Here is a 13,999-nt window from a genome sequence, read left to right as displayed (position 1 = left end):
TAGGTGTAATTTACAATAGTTTTTTCATAGACTGAATTTTTGCTAAGCATTCTATATTATCACTAGCCTCAGTTTCCCACCCTTTCTCTGATTTTCACTATTGGAGTCACCAGTCTTTAACCATGAGCGCCTATTCCACATCGTCTAGTGCCCACTGACTCACTAGTGCTCATATGTCAACTATGAAGTTTCCTTCTCTGTCTTTAAAGTGTTGTTGGTGACTGTGGGCATAACCATGGTGGTTCCAGTCATCTGCTTCTACATCATTAGTGATCGATCTGTGACATTATTTTGATCCCAAATCAGACTAAATCCTCTGAAAATCAGAGATATTGAAGAAGTACTAGGATTCTGAACTCACACAGGATGCATGTAATGTGATTAGATAGAATACTTGCTTTAGCATAGCCTTAAAAGAGAGAAACACTGAAGAACCCTCAACAAACTAGGTTTAGAGGGAATATACCTCAAAATAATAAAAGCTATATGTAAAGAGCCTACAGCTAACACCATCCTCACTAGGGAAAAACTAACAGACTTTCTTCTAAGATCAGGAATAAGACAAGGATGTCCACTCTCACAAATTTTATTCAAAGTAGTACATGAAGTCCTAGCTGTAGCAATAAGACAACAAAAAGAAATAAAAGACACCCAACTTGGTAAGAACAAAGAAACATTTTCACTATTTGCAGATGACATTATACTATATAGAAAATTCAAAATACTCCATAAAAAAGTACTAGGGCTGATAAATGAATTCAGTAAACTCACAGGATACAAAATCAATGTACAGAAATCTATTACATTCCTATATGCTAATAATGAAGCCACAGAAAAAAGAACGAAGCAAATAATCCCATTTACAATTGCACCCAAAATAAGATTCCTAAGAATAAACCTAAAAAAAATAGTGAAAGATCTGTACACTGTAAACTAGAAAACGCTGATGAAAAAAAATCAAAGATGACATAAAGAAATGGAAAGACATTCTATGCTTACGGTTTGGAAGAACAAAGAGATAATAAGTGTTGTATAGCCTGTAGAGTAAATGAAACCCTTGTGTATTGTTGGTGGGGATGTAATTTGGTGTAGCCACTATGGAAATAGTTCAAAAAATTAAAAATACAACTGCCACAGATCTAGCAATTCTAGTTTTGGGCATTTATCCAATGAAAACAAAACACTAACTTTAAAAGCTATATGAATTCCAAATTCATTGCAGTATTATTTACAATAGCCAAGATGTGAAAACAACATATGTGTCCATTGATAGGTAAATAGATAAAGAAAGTTATATATATATATATATGTATATCTGTATATATATATGAATACATACAATGGAATATCATTCAGCCATAAAAGAACAAAATCTTGTAATATGTATATTATATATGTGTATATTTGTATATATATATGAATACATACACATACATATAATGGAATATCATTCAGCCATAAAAGAACAAAATCTTGGCAATTTTTGACAACATGGATGGATCTTAAGGGCATTATGCTAAGTGAAATAAGTCAAACAGAGAAAGACAAATACCACATGATATCACTTACATGTGTAATATAAGAAAACCAACAAAAACAACTAAACCAAAAAAAAAATTCTTCTGAGCTCCTGTATATAAAGAACACACTGGTGGTTGCCTGAGGTGGTGTCTGAGGGCTGGGTGGAATGCGGAAGAGGTAAAAGGTACAAACTTGTAGTTATAAAGTTAATAAGCCATGGGGGTGTTATGTACGGCATGATGACTATAGTTGATAATACTCTGTTGTACATTTGAAAGTGTCTCTGAGTGTAGATATTGAATGTCCTCATCACACAAAAAATCTGTAACTATGTTGGGTGATGGATATTAATCAGATTTGCTGTGGTGATCATTTATGTTAAAGATATAATTATCAAAGTATTATGTTGTTCACACACACAAATTAAAAGTAATGATGGGATGATTTGTCTTCTCTTTCTCACCATAATCAATAATAATCTACAAAGAAATGGCACCAAAGCTAATCCAGCATATCCATTTGTACACATTTCCTTACCTGCTGTGTCAAATCCCAATGATTTTTATGAGTTGGTCATATTTAAGTCATTTCTTTTGTTGAGGGGAGAATACAGGAAGCACCACAAATATATTTATTAAAATTACACAGTATTACATGTCAGACACTTCCTATTGTTTTGTTTTGTTTTTTTCATTTCCCTTCATAACAGCCCTGTGAGGGAAGTATCAACTGCCCATTTTCAGATGACCTACTACAGTGACACACATATCTGTGTAGAGACACCCTTTTCATTTTCTACAGGTTATGTTTCCCAATGGAAAGGCATAATTTCAGATACAGAAACAAACTTTTCAAGCAAATTATAAAACTAACTATAGTGTGATTTTAATGCTCTTTGAAAAGTTCCATATGTCCATAAAAAAGAAGAAAAGAACATATACATAATTTCATTTTCTACTTATGCCTACATGACATCACATGTATATTAAATGTGAATAGATATCTACTGTATGCCAGGCACTGTCAGTCCAATTCCACATCTGCATCAACATCTTCCCTCTCTTAATATCTAGACTGAATAACTGGAAATGTCAACAAGCAGCAAGATAAATGTTAGTTCCCACCCAATCAAGTGGTGAGGCTTGGTTTCAAAAGGATTCCATTTAAAGCAAGTATAGCCTAAGCTTGATCCTGAGTCCTTTAAACCCATCATCTAAACAGGAAATAGGGATATTGGGGGATGGGAGGTTGTACCTTGGGAAACTGAGACAAATTGTAATCCAGACCTCCTGTTCTCTTGAATAACACTAAAAGGCTACAACTTTCTCCCGAGGAGAACTCACTCTGAGATATAGAGTCAAGGATGCATGACACTTGTGTGGTTTTAGTAACAAGTAACACTTGTGTTGTTTCTCTTATGGGTGCAAACTACAGGTTTTACTCTATTTCATGGCCAGGTTGTGTGGTAGACTTTGGAAATGATTTTGTGTCTGTCTTATGTTTAGGAGTTTGGTCCCTCTCATTTAGTCCTCTGAGGGGTCCATCTGAGGTAATGTGCAGTTTCTGCTTCATTTAAGACCTCATCTCCCAGTAGTGGAATTCTAGACCCAGATCCACAGGAGGAAGAGGTGAGACCAGGTTCTCAAATACAAGAACAAAACCAGGACCTTGACTTCAGCATCTATTTCTCTTGACTGAGTGACATGTCTTTCACAGACTTCTCACAAGATAGTCATGTCCTCAACTATTCATTTTAAGCTTGACACCCCAATATGATCCATGTATCGTTCATCTGTCTTCTGTCCACAGAAGTACACCCAGTGAAATTCTTCTATAAACCAGTAGTGCAGGAAACTTTTCCAGCTATGTCTAAAAACCCAGACGCATCTAGGGAAAGACTGATGTATTTAATTTCATTTAAACATTACATGGGAAAAGCAAAAAGCATCAGAAAACTAACTTGAAAAATTACAAATTGTGAAAAATATTTACAATTTGTATCACAAAAGGTTTGATCCATAATACATAAAGAGTCATGAAAAAGTGAAAGCAAAAATATATTCAAAATACACCAAGAGAGAAATAGAGGCAATAGATACAAATAGGTTTTGACCACCAACACCACCACCAACAAAAAGTTAATGTAAAAATTCCTCACGTTAACTCATGATGAGAAATGCAAGGAAAAGAAAATCATTATTTTTTCTTACTAATATGATATTCTGTAAGGAAATCAGCGTTCCTGTGCATCATGAAATAATATAAAATGTACAAACCCTGTGGATGGGATTTGTAAGGTCTAGTAAAATTACATATGTATTTCCTCTTGGGACCAGTAACCTGGATTAACCAGTAATCCTTTAGGATGATAAAAATACATCTTAGATGGAGGAAGGCAAGATGATGAGAAGTAAGGAGCTCCGTACATTTCGCCTGCACCCGTCTCTCAAACAGAGAAGGCCTGAAGTCATAGGACACTGAGCCACAGGAGGTTGGGAAGAGAAAGGGACAGAGTACACAGGGAAGGAAACCTCATAAGTGCGTGAGTGCAAACTGGGGAAGATAAAAGTGGGATGGGATCCAGAGATATGGAGGGAGGGGAGGGAATCCAGCTTGCATGCAGCTGCAGTGAGTGATAAACCTGCGAGTGGTGGCGAGCTGCCGTGAGTCCAGGGGAAAGGAAAGAAAAGCTGAGATTCCTCATAGAACTTTCCCTGGAGAAGAGAAAAAACCTCAGCTTGGAAAGACAGTGTTTTTTAGTTCTGGCTAGGGTGCTGACTTTAAACTAGGTGCCCTGGTCCCAGAAGGCGACAGGAAAAACTGAACTGCCTTGTGCCCAACACCATCCATGGCCGTGGAGGCCCTGTGAATAGGCAGCAACACCTGCGGAGGCGGTCCCGGCGCGGATGAACAGGCAGCAGTGCACACAACAGCGGCCCGCTGTAGCGGCGGCGGCGCGCTGCAGCGACACGGACTCTACGGACCTGAAGTTGCTACATTCCCGGAAGGCACATGGGTTGTATCCCTGCTTGACCCAGGGCGGATCTAAGGCTGCAACACTTCCCCCACCCCCCACTCAACCCCCAGGCAACAGGGAAGCAGCGACCTGGGGGACTGTTCAGGGCAGTATAACAAAGCCCTTAAACTGGGACCTGGAAACAGGCGGGGTGTGGGGCATAGAACTCAGCCCACCTTGACTACATCCTCAGCACAGGGAGATCGACCGAAGGAGTGATTTGCAACGCTTGGTTGAGAAGGGACTGGGGCGATGCCATTCTTCACCCCACAACCACCAAGGAGGGGCCTCAGGGAGCAGTCAGCTGACACAGTGGAGGCAAGACCTGCCTACACCAAACCAAGCCCATCCACTCCAGGTAGTTGTTTTGTTGTTGTTGTAGCTGTTTTTACCTGAGCCTGGGTTTCCGTGCTTATTGGTTTTGTCTGTGCTTTTGTGTACCTGTGTTCCCTCTGTGGTTGTCTGTTTTCTTTTACAGGGCTGCCTCAAGAAACAATCCAAACTACACATGGTGGAGAGTCCCAAATACCATGACCAGTAGGGAAACAAAATAACCAAACACTCAACAAGAGAAACCAAGAGACACCATTCAAACACTTCCTGAACAGACAGGCCCTGAACAGTCAAAAGAGCCCTCTCTAATACAGCAGAACTCGCAAGGACTGAGTGTACAACAAGCTTTTAAAATTAACAAGAGGTAGAAAGCTAACCAAAATGATGAAACGGAAGAACTTTCCTCCAAAGAAACTCCAGGAAGAAATGACAGCTAATGAACGGCTCAAAACAGATATAAGCAACATAACTGAACAAGAATTTAGAACAATAATCATATAATTAATTGCCAGGCTTGAAAAAAGCATGGAGGACATCAGAGAAACTATGTCTACAAACAAGATGGAGCTTAAAAATTGTTATTGTGAATTAAAAAATGGGATAAATGAGATACATAAAAAACTGGAGGCGTCCAATGCACGGATTGAAGAGGGAGAAATGAGAATAAGTGATTTAGAAGGCAGTATTATAGAAAGACAAGAATCTGAGAAAAAGAGAGATAAACTGATCTGGGAATATGAAAGAAGAGTTTGAGAGCTCAGCGATACAATCAAACGGAAGAATATCCGTATCATAGGAATCCCAGAAGAGGAAGAGAGAGGGAAAGGTGCTGAAGGAGTCTTGGAACAAATTATAGCAGAGATCTTCCCCAAGGTAGAGAGGGAGGTAGAAGTTGAAATTCAAGAGACACAGAGAACTCCCCTCAGACATAACTTGAATCGATCATCTGCACGACATATCCGAGTGAAACTGACAAAATATAAGAACAAAGAGAGAATTTTGAAAGCAGCTAGGGAGAAAAGGGCCTTAACATACAAAGGGAAACCTATCAGAGTGGTGAAGGACCTATCTAATGAAACTTGGCAGGCTAGAAAGGAATGGCAGGAGATCTTCAATGTGATGAACGGAAAAAACATGCAGCCAAGAATCCTCTATCCAGCAAGCCTGTCATTCAGAATAGAAGGAGAGATAAAAGTCTTTCCAAATAAACAAAAATGGAAAGAATTTGTCACCACTAAACCAGCCCTACAAGAAATTCTGAGGGGGAATCTCTGAGGAAAGTGTTGCAAGAAATGCAAGATACCAGTGACACCACAACAAGTATGAATCCCACAAAGGACACAATGACTCTAAACCCACATATTTCAATAATAACACTGAATGTAAATGGGCTGAATGCTCCAATCAAAAGACATAGGGTAGAAGAATGGATAAAAAAACAAAATCCATCTATTTGCTGTCTAGAAGAAATTCATTTTATATGGAAGATACCCTCATTAAAAGTAAGGGGATAGAGAAATATATATCATGCTACGGGAAGTCAAAAGAAAGCTGGAGTAGCTATACTTATATCAGACAAACTGGACTTTAAATGAAAGACAATAACAAAGGTTGAAGAAGGGCATTATATAATAATTACAGGGTCTATCCATCAGGAAGAACTAACAATTATAAATGTTACACACCGAATATGGGAGCACCTAAATATTTAAAACAGTTAATCACAAACAGAAACAATCTTATAGATAAAAATTGGGCTAATAGCAGGGGACTTTATTACTCCGTTTACAGCAATGGATAGATCAACCTGTCAGAAAATTACTAGAGAAACAATAGACTTGAATGACACATTGGACCAGGTGGATCTGACAGATATATTTAGAACTCTACATCCTGCGGCCAGGGAATTCACGTTCTTCTCAAGTGTGCATGGCACATTCTCCAAGGTATATCACATACTGGTACATAAAGCAGCCCTCAATAAATATAAAAGAATTGAGATCATACCATGTACACTTTCAGATCACAATGCTTTGAAACTTGAAATCAATCACAGGAAGAAGTCTGGAAAACCTCCAAAAACACGGGGGTTAAAGAACACCCTACTAAAGAATGAATGGTCCAGGGGCGCCTGGGTGGCTTAGTCTGTTGGGTGTCCGACTTTCGCTTAGGTCATGATCTCGCGGTTCGTGGGTTTGAGCCCCGCGTTGGGCTCTGTGCTGACAGCCGGCTCAGAGCCTGGAGCCTGTTTCAGTCTGGACTCCCTCTCTCTCTGACCCTCCCTTGCTCACGCTGTCTCTCTCTCTCCTAGAAATAAATAAAAAAATTAAAAAAAATAAAAAAAAGAAAGAATGGTCCAATCAGGCAATTAGAGAAGAAATTTAAAAATATATGGAAACAAATGAAAATGAAAACACAACAATTCAAACTCTATGGGACACGGCAAAGGCAGTCCTGAGAGGAAAGTACATTGCACTCCAGGCCTATTTCAAGAAATTAGAAAAAGCCCAGGTGCAAAATCTAACAGCTCACCTAAAGGAACTAGAGGCAGAGCAACAAGAATGCACCAAACCCTGTGGAAGAAGAGAAATAGTAAAAATTAGAGCAGAAATAAACAACATAGAGACCAAAGAATCAACTGAACAGATCAATGAAACAAAGAGTTGGTTTTTTTAAAAAATAAACAACGTTGACCAACCTCTAGCCAGGCTTCTCAAAAATAGAAGAGAGAGCACCCAAATAGACAAAATCATGAATGAAAGTGGACTGATTACAACCAACCCCTCAGAAATACAAGCAATTATCAGGGAATACTATGAAAAATTATATTCCAACAAATTGGACAACTTAGAAGGAATGGACAAATTCCTAAATGCACACCCACTACCCAAATTCACACGGGAAGAGAGAGAAAATCTGCACAGACCCATAACTAGTGAGGAAATCGAATCAGTAGTCAAAATCTCCCAACAAATAAGAGTCCAGGACTTGATGGCTTCCCTGGGGAATTCTACCAGACGTTTAAAACAGAATTAATACCAATTCTTCTCAAGCTATTCCTAACAATAGAAATCGAAGGAAAACTCCCGGACTCATTTTATGAAGCCAGCATCACTCTGATTCCCAAACCAGACAGAGATCCAGCTGAAAAAGAGAAGTACAGGCCAATATCCTTGATGAATACGGATGCAAAAATCCTCAACACGATCCTTGCAAATCGAATCCAACAGCACATAAAAAGAATCATCCACCAAGATCAAGTGGGATTCATTCCTGGGTTACAGGGCTGGTTCAACATTCGCAAAACAATCAATGTGATACATCACATCAACAAAAGAAAAGGTAAAAACCACATGATCCTGTCAATAGATGCAGAAAAAGCATTTGCCAAGATACAGCATCCTTCTTAATAAAGACTCTAGAGAAAGTCGGGATAGAAGGAACCTACTTAAACATCATAAAAGCCATCTATGAGAAGCCTTCAGCGAACATCATCCTCAGCAGGGAAAAACTGACAGCTTTCCCGCTGAGATCAGGAACACGACAGGGATGTCCGCTCTCACCACTGCTGTTTAACATAGTGCCGGAAGACCTAGCATCAGCCATCAGACAACAAAAGGAAATCAAAGGCATCAGAATTGGCAAAGAGGAAGTCAAACTTTCCCTTTTCGCAGATGCCATGATACTCTACATCGAAAACCCGACAGACCCCTCCAGAAGCCTACTGGAACTGATCCAAGAATTCAGCTAAGTTGCAGGGTACAAAATCAACATACATAAAACGGTTGCATTTTAATACACCAATAATGAAGCAACAGAAAGAGAAATTAAGAGGCTGATCCCATTCACAATTGCACAAAAAAAACCATAAAATACCTAGGAATAAAACTAACCAAGGATACAAGAGATCTGTGCGATGAAAACTATAGACAACTTATGAAGGAAATGGAAGAAGACACAAAGAAATGGAAAAACATTCCATGCTCATGGATAGGAAGAATAAATATAGTTAAAATGTCATTACTACCCAAAGCACTCTACACATTCAATGCAATCCCAATCAAAATTGCACCAGCATACTTCTCAAATCTATATCAAACTATCCTTAAATTTGTATGGAACCATAAAAGACCCCTAATATCCAAAGTATTACTTAATAATAAAACCAAAACAGGAGGTATCACCATCCCAGACTTTAGCCTCTACTACAAAGCTGTCATCATCAAGACTGTATGGTATTGGCACAAAAACAGACACATAGACCAATGGAATAGAATTGAGAACTCAGAGCTGTACCCAAAGGTATACAGCCAACTAATCTTTGAAAAAGCAGGAAAGAATATCCAATAGAAAAAAGACAGCCTCTTTAACAGATGGTGCTGGGAGAACAGGACAGCAACATGCAGAAGAATGAAACTAGATCAATTTCTCACATCATACAGAAAAATAAACTCAAAATGGATAAAGGACCTGAATTTGAGAGAAGAAACCATCAGAACCTTAGAGGAGAAAGCAGGAAACAACTTCCTTGACCTCCACCGCAGCAACCTCTTACTTGACTCATCCCCCAAAGCAAGGGAATCAAGAGCAAAAATAAATGATTGGGACCTCATCAAGATTAAATGCTTCTGCACAGCAACGGAAACAACCCACAAAACTAATCGGCAACCAAAGAAATGGGAAAAGATAGTTGCAAATGACATATCAGATAAAGGGTTAATATCCAAAATCTATAAGGAACTCACCAAAGTCCACACCCAAAAAACAAACAACCAAGTAAAGAAATGAGCAGAAGATATGAACAGACCCTTCTCCAAAGAGGACATCCAGATGGCCAAGAGACACATGAAAGGTTGCTCAGCATCCCTCCTCATCAGGGAAATACAAGTCAAAACGAGACTGAGATACCACCTCATGCCGGTCAGAGTGGCTACAATGAGCAAATCAGAGGACTCTAGATGCTGGCGATGATGTGGAGAAACGGGCACCCTCCTACACTGTTGGTGGGAATGTAAACTGGTGCAGCCCCTCTGGAAAATAGTGTGGAGGTTCCCCAAAAAATTAACACTAGAACTCCCCTATGACCCAGCAATAGCACTGCTAGGAATTTACCCAAGGGATACAGAAATGCTGATGCATAGGAGAACATGTATCCCAATGTTCATAGCAGCACTCTCAACAATAGCCAAAACATGGAAAGAGCCTACGTGTCCATCAACGGACGAATGGATCAAGAAGATGTGTTTTATCTATACCATGGAATACTACATGACAATGAGAAAAAATGAAATCTGGCCATGTGTAGCAACATGGATGGACCTTGAGGGTGTTATGCTGAGCGAAATAAGTCAGGCAGAGAAGGACAGCNAAAATAAATGATTGGGACCTCATCAAGATTAAATGCTTCTGCACAGCAACGGAAACAACCCACAAAACTAATCGGCAACCAAAGAAATGGGAAAAGATAGTTGCAAATGACATATCAGATAAAGGGTTAATATCCAAAATCTATAAGGAACTCACCAAAGTCCACACCCAAAAAACAAACAACCAAGTAAAGAAATGAGCAGAAGATATGAACAGACCCTTCTCCAAAGAGGACATCCAGATGGCCAAGAGACACATGAAAGGTTGCTCAGCATCCCTCCTCATCAGGGAAATACAAGTCAAAACGAGACTGAGATACCACCTCATGCCGGTCAGAGTGGCTACAATGAGCAAATCAGAGGACTCTAGATGCTGGCGATGATGTGGAGAAACGGGCACCCTCCTACACTGTTGGTGGGAATGTAAACTGGTGCAGCCCCTCTGGAAAATAGTGTGGAGGTTCCCCAAAAAATTAACACTAGAACTCCCCTATGACCCAGCAATAGCACTGCTAGGAATTTACCCAAGGGATACAGAAATGCTGATGCATAGGAGAACATGTATCCCAATGTTCATAGCAGCACTCTGCACAATAGCCAAAACATGGAAAGAGCCTACGTGTCCATCAACGGACGAATGGATCAAGAAGATGTGTTTTATCTATACCATGGAATACTACATGACAATGAGAAAAAATGAAATCTGGCCATGTGTAGCAACATGGATGGACCTTGAGGGTGTTATGCTGAGCGAAATAAGTCAGGCAGAGAAGGACAGCTACCATATGTTTGCACGTATAGGAGGATTAGGAGGAACTTAACGGAGGACCATGAGGGAGAAGAAAGGGGGAAATGTTGGGGGAAAGGGGGAGAGGCAAACTATGAAAGACTCTTGAATGCTGACAAAAACTGAGGACTGATGGATGTGGGGAGGGAGGGTGTATGGGCACCGAGGGGGGCACTTGTGGGGATGAGCCCTGGGTGTTATATGGAATCTAACTTGACAATAACCTGTTTGTAAAAATAAATAAATAAATAAATAAAATTCTTCCTGAAATCCCTTCTATGGACAATTAAAGAAATGTTCAAAATCATATCCACCCTTATACCCACACATTAACTCCCACATACACACTATAGCCAGACAACTGTAGATAAAACCTGCAAGAGAATAGGATTTTCATGTAGGTATATATACATTTGTAATAAAACTATAAAATGTATTAAAGATGAAAAATCTGAAGTCAGTGAGTGGTTATTATCTTTAGATAAAAATGGGGTGAGAAAAGGACTTCAAATGAGTTACAGCTTTATATGTAATATGTAAAATGTTATTATTTAATAGGAAATTATAGAAGTATGTTACATTATTTTTATACTTTCTATCTAAAATATTTTATAACAAGTAATATTTATTAGATTTAATTTTATTTTAATATTCATATTAATTAAAAATTATGGAAAAATACATCCAAAATTAATTATAAAATTTTTTATTTAAAATTTTTTTTCTTTCATAGTTATTGTCAAGTTGGTATGCATATAACACCCAGTGCTCATCCCAACAATGCCCTCCTCCATGCCCATCACTACCCTTTCCCCCTGCCCCACCCCATCAGCCCATAGTTATAAAACTTAGAAGCAATCCAACATTCATTCTTTTTTTAAAGTGTCTCATATTTGTGTATTTCCTCCCCTTGTATTCTGAATTCATGCATCTATAATGTAAATTCATTACATATGAGTTTCATGTGTGACTCGACATTTGCTAAAGATCACAAAACCAGTTATTAGATATTCTGAAGTTGACAAGCACTCTGGCTCCAAAGTCCCCATCCCTAAATACTGGGAAATGCAATCTTTTCTCCGTGTTAGAGCTTAGGCCAGAGCAGGGGAAGTGACTACCCATAGTACTATGGGCAAAGATCCAACTCGTATTTGAGATTCAGGTCTCCTGATTTTAGTCTGTTGTGTTCTGTACAACCCATCTTGATATTTGACTCTGTATTTTCTCCTTTCTGTGTCTCCAAGGAAGATTCCCATACCAGTGTCAAAATGAAAGGTAAAATGATCAGAAAGAACATTAAAAAAATAAAGGGGTGATCCTTTGCAGTTTCACTTACATTATCATCACGTATTTCATCCTATGAAGAAATATCAGCAGAGCTTACCTGTTATATAGATATGTATACAATTTCCTTTCTTTCTGCTTCAATCCAAATGGTCTCTGTGAGATGTTACTTTTTAAGACATCTCTTTTGTGGGTGGAAAAACACAGCAAAGACAATATTATATTTCCTGAAATTTTATGTTATCAGATAATTTCTAAAGGTTTGCTCATTTCTCATAACAGCTCTCTAGGGCATAACATCTCTCAATATGCCCATTTTACAGATGAGGAAGTTCAAGCTCACAAAGGGGAACTCATTACTCCAGTGTCACACATGTTCATTTACATATATTTTCCCTAAATTGATACATTATATATATATTTTATGCTTCTTGCCTTTTTCACACAATATGATAACCTCAAATATTAATATACATTCTTTTATGTATTGTAACTTGGCATAGTTTTAAATTTTTAATTAGCATGTATATTGGTTATTGGGTGAGTTACCTGTTCATATCATTTGATTTTTCTCTATTTATTACTAATATGTCTTTCCATACCAAGTATATTAAGTTAGTAAAAAATTTAGTATAAAAATAACACTAGGACAAATCAAGAAAAATTTTGAATATTAAACAAAAAGAGACAGCAAATGAAACACACAATCTAGTGTAAGAATATATCATATTTATATACCATTTATATATCATTGTTTATAAACAATGTTACAGTATTGAACAAAAATGATCAGACACATTGATCCTATCAGTTACTGTAAATGTGACTGAATTACCATGTTGAAACAAACATTTTCAAATTGTCTATTAAAAGAAAATCAACAGTGTACTTTTTTTCAGACATATACATAACACAAAATAATTTGCTTAGGTGAGAATTTTTTAAAAAGGAAATATATAAGAGAGGGCAAGATGGCGGAGAAGTAAGGAGCTCCGTACTTGCACTCGCGCCCATACATCACACAGAAAAGATCTGAAGCCATTGGAAACCTTACAAAACCTGAGAGATTGGGAGAAAAAGGACGCAGAATCCACTGAGAGAGGCTTCTAATGTGAGTGCAAACCGGGGAAGATAAAAATCTGGCCGGGATCGGAGACTCCAGGGTGGGAGGCGATCCCCCTCTACCCTCTACGGGGAGTGAGAGGGGAAAAGGAGAGAGTCCGAAACAGAAAAACCTCCGCTCGGGGGGGGAAAACCTCCGCTCGGTGCATAGAAAGACCGTACTTGCCAAATACCTGCACACCAGGTCCCCTCGCGCCAACTGGTCCTGGGGGGCGCTGAGCACACAAACTGCTTCTTTGTGCTGGCTCCTGGTGGCTGGACTTCAGAGAGGTGGCGCGCCTGCCGCCATTGTAGCTCCCGGGCGGCTGGGGCCCCTGAAAGAGCCGCGCGGACACTGGGCGTCTGCGCTCCTGGCTGGCTGGAACTCGAGAGGGAAGGCAAAGAACTAAAAACTGGGTAATTAGCCTGTGAGTTCGTGTTTTGGGTGACGAGCCATAGAGGGACCCAGTTTTCCTCACTCCAGCGGGCTCGGGCTCAGAGCACCCTGCAGGCAAGCCCCCGCCCATGCTCCCCAGCCAGACCCAGAGAAGGAAGCAGCGATTCTGACTCCACCCCCAGAGCTCGGCAGGG

The sequence above is a fragment of the Hyaena hyaena genome, unplaced genomic scaffold (assembly GCF_003009895.1).
Source record: "Hyaena hyaena isolate Hyena2069 unplaced genomic scaffold, ASM300989v1 scaffold_1450, whole genome shotgun sequence".
Classification (NCBI taxonomy): Eukaryota; Metazoa; Chordata; class Mammalia; order Carnivora; family Hyaenidae; genus Hyaena; species Hyaena hyaena.
This window is presented reverse-complemented; position numbering follows the sequence as displayed.